This window comes from Enhydra lutris, unplaced genomic scaffold, assembly GCF_002288905.1.
Source record: "Enhydra lutris kenyoni isolate GAN:26980312 unplaced genomic scaffold, ASM228890v2 scaffoldscaffold15, whole genome shotgun sequence".
Taxonomy (NCBI): Eukaryota; Metazoa; Chordata; class Mammalia; order Carnivora; family Mustelidae; genus Enhydra; species Enhydra lutris.
In genome coordinates, this window is record NW_019154099.1 from 25,088,721 (window position 1) to 25,092,787 (window position 4,067).

At 34.3% G+C, this 4,067-nt stretch overlaps 1 pseudogene; it reads right to left on the minus strand.

The window, feature by feature from the left end:
- Nucleotides 1-460: 460 nt before the first annotated feature.
- Nucleotides 461-859, minus strand: LOC111147088 (annotated as a pseudogene).
- Nucleotides 860-4,067: the final 3,208 nt, after the last annotated feature.

Genomic DNA, 4,067 nt, shown 5'->3' on the forward strand with positions numbered 1-4,067 from the left:
AGATGAAAGAAAGAAAGAGAGAGTGAGGGACTGAAGGAGAGGGAGGGAGGGAAGGAAGGAGGAGGAGGTAGGAAGGAAGACAGGCAGGCAGGCAGAGAGGCAAGAAGGAAGGAATGTTGCAAACTTAAATGTGTCCATGTTGTTAAGTATCAAAGGACAGGAGAGAGTAATTGCCCTCTGTGAGCTTGCGCATTCACTAAAACTTAACTTCTACGTTGGAAGAAAAAAAAATGAATTTCTCCAATATTTTTCATTTCACAAATTCTTGCATGGGGTTAACTAAGTTTTATCCAGATTTAGTGTTATGGGTTGATTGTGCCCTCCCGAAGTTTACATATTGAAGTCCTAACCTCTGATGCCTTAAAATGTAATCATATTTGGAGATAAGGTCTTTCTTTCTTTTTTTTGGGGGGGGGGTATTTTCAATAACTGAAACAAAACATATCAAAAACCACAGACTCTAGAAGAACCATTTGTTCTTGTCAGTCCTATACCTCTCCTCCAACTTGACTCTGGCCTCTCATCAGGCCTTACATTTAAGAGCTATGTCTCTGAAGATATCCTTGTTGACAATACTTTTGTCCAAAGGGATAGCCACAGAGTACATTTGTGGGCATGAAGTGATTGTAGTTATAAACTTTCACAAAAGATTTGATCTTTGACCTCTTGGCAAATATCTTCTCGTCCATGGCAGCTGTCACTTTGCAGGGATAGCAGTCAGTTCCAGCCACCAGAGCACGGCATGTGCGGACATATCTGAAGTGCCATCATCAATGTTCTTCACAATGACTGCTTTGTGTCCAGAATAGCATCAGGCCAGGACTGGCACCAAATTCCTGGGTTTCGTGAACTTGCCCATCTTGAAACCAGCCACTCAAACCTAGAGCAGAAAAGAAGAAACACCACTTCCATTCAAGATAAGGTCTTTAAGGGGGTGATTAAGTTAAACTGAGTTTTTTTAAAACTGATGTGTTCTTTTTTTTTTTTTTTTCCTAAGACAAAAGGGAAAGAGCGTGTTTTTTTTGTTTGTTTTGTTTTGTTTTGTTTTAAGATTTTATTTATATATTTGACAGAGAGAAAGAGCACAGAGCAGGGGGAGCAGCAGGAGTCCCATGTGGGACTCCATGCAAGGACTCCAGGATTATGACCTGAGTCAAAGGGGGAGGCCCAACCATGTGAACAACCCAGCATCCATCTGATGTCCTTATAAGAAGAGGAAATATGGTGAGTGCCAGAAACTTGTGTGCACAGAGGACAGACCATGTAAGGACACAGTGAGTACTTGGCCAGTTGTAACACAAGGAGAGAAGCCTCAGAAGGAGGATTAGTTTCTTCTGAGGCTTCTCTCCTTGTGTTGCAACTGGCCAAGTTAATTCTGCCAACGTCTTGACTTTGGACTTCTAAACTCCAGAATTTTGAGAAATGAATTCCTATTGTTTAAGCCACCTAATCTGTGATATTTTGTTCCGACAGGCCTAGAAAACAAATACACTTACCCAATCTACTCAGTACTCAATATGATAGATGTTCTAATTATAATTTTTATATGGGCTATAGAAACAAAAAATATACTTAAATAAATATTTAAATGGAATTTCAGATATGGTTATTGAAAAATATTTTATATTCTTAAAATATTTGTGTTCTTTTTTAATTTGCGTGTGTGTGTTTTAGAGTGAGTATGTTTTTACATGTCTGGGTGTTGAGGAAGGAGAAAAATGACTTTGGCTAGGGAGCATTTAATGCCAAATAAAGTATAATTGTGTATTTGCACCTAAAATATTATGCCTTAAATATTAATAAATCTATCATTCTCAGCATGCAACATAGAATAAATGCCAAAAATCAATCTTCTGATAGGCATAAACAAAGAAAAAAATGAAATAAATAATTAATAGTTTGTATGTCTTCCATCTCTAATTCAAAAATCGGTCAGATTGTTTATTATTTCATTAAATTTTCACTTTAGTAAGATATCAAAGCCTTGCACTCTGTCTGTTTTGAAGTATATATGTGTTTACAACTAAAAAATGAGAATATATCTTGACATCTTAGATGTTCTTGCAAAACCAGTAAATGAAGAGTCATATCACCAGTGTTATTCTAACTAATGGCTTAAAATAATGTGAAAATCATAAGATTATAATTTTAAATAACAATCATTTCTAAATTCTCTTTTTACAAAATAAATTTAAAAGAGATAATATCAATTCTTTTATTTTTATTTTTATTTTTATTTATTCATTTGACAGACAGAGATCACAAGTAGGCAGAGAAGCAGGCAGAGAGAGAGGAGGAAGCAGGCTCTCTGCTGAGCAGAGAGCTCAATGTGGGGCTCGATCCCAGGACCCTGGGATCATGACCTGAGCCGAAGGCAGACGCTTTAACCCACTGAGCCACCCAGGTGCCCCAAGATAATATCAATTCTTTAACTTGATTTGCAAGTCCTATGATAACTTTTAAGACGACATTAAGATAACATCTCTATCATGCAAGGTTGTCAGAGGAATATAGCAAAGAAAATCAAATAACAGTTCAGAGAACTTACTAGACTTTTCTGGGACACAGAAATGTTAAAGAAATCAGATATGCCAGAGGGACACATCACGCTTTAAAATAAATTCTATTTAAGGAAGGCAACCTATATAGCAGTTTTCTGTTCTTTTTCTTTCTTTCCTTTACTTTTTTTTAACTAATTTCTCACAAAACCCTAGCATCTCAACATACTCTCGGACAAGATTTATTAGCACAGGATTTAAGTTAGTTGTCTAAACTTCAAAATTCTATTTTGTAGGATACTAGAGGCTATTCATTAGCATACTGTGAAGCATGTCATAAATAATTTAAACTATAGTTGTCAAGATAAATGAAAAAATCAATTTATGCTGCACTACCCTTAATTTTTTATTGTGCATGGATTTGCTTGCTTACTAATCTACAAAATCTAGTAAATCACAGTCCCTGTCATTTTAGTGAATTAATCTGCATCATTTCAACTTGACTGATTATGTTGAAGGAATATCATCAAGAATCTTGGACTGTTATGTAGATATTGTTTTTAAAATGAATGTAAATACTTTTTAAAATGATGTTCAATAAACTCCAGGAAGTAATAAAGGTAAAATAATCAAATGGATTAGTAAAAGTGATTTTCCATCATTCAGGAAATTTTAGAAAGACAAATTTAGGACAAGAAATGGAAAAAAGAACATCAAATTAACGCAAAATGTTTTAACAGGAAAAAAAAAGTAAGCCATCTATTTTTATTGTTGAGGATTAGCAAGTAGCAGAGATAATCTAGACTCCAAAAATGCAAATTAGATTAAAAAAAAAAAGATTCTAGCTTAGTGCTTTAAGTGGAGAACCAATAAAAAGTTCTAGAATTCATTTTTAGTTATGTAACTTACTCAACATGTGGCCTTGAGTTAATTGTTTTTAACTTGTATTTTGAAAAAGAAAAGTTGCTCTTACCTTTCATTTCTTGCCATGATCTTTTGTCACAATGGATTCTTTGATGTTCACTTTAAATTTAGCATCCATTTTAGGATCAATCTCAGACAATTTGAATCTTATCAGTCTATCAGTTACTGACTGAGAAACTTTGGTTTTAAGGATCCTCTGCTATGAAATTTTTCCCTAGAAGTGGTAAGTAAGACATTTTCATGACTGCCTTTGGGCAAGAACTCTATAGTTGAATACATACATGTTAGTCTATTCTATATGAAAGATAGCATAATCTCAGGAATAAGAATTTGCTTGGACTCTACAGTGTTTTGTATTAATTTAGCACCCCTACTCAAGATAACAGTAGCCTGTTCCTTTTTTTTTCCTTTTATACAGTTTCATAAAATAGAATTTTCAGTTTGTGACAATTAACCTCACAGCTAGATATGATTTGAACCACTGACAAAGGACAATTTCCTGCTTTCTAAATATTCCATGGAAGCATATTCTCAAATTTCATAGAAAGCCAGTTGAAACTAGCTAAAGATGCAATTTGGTGAATAAATATAACACAACAAATACAATACATGATTAGTACAGTACCATTTCATACAAGCTTGGTC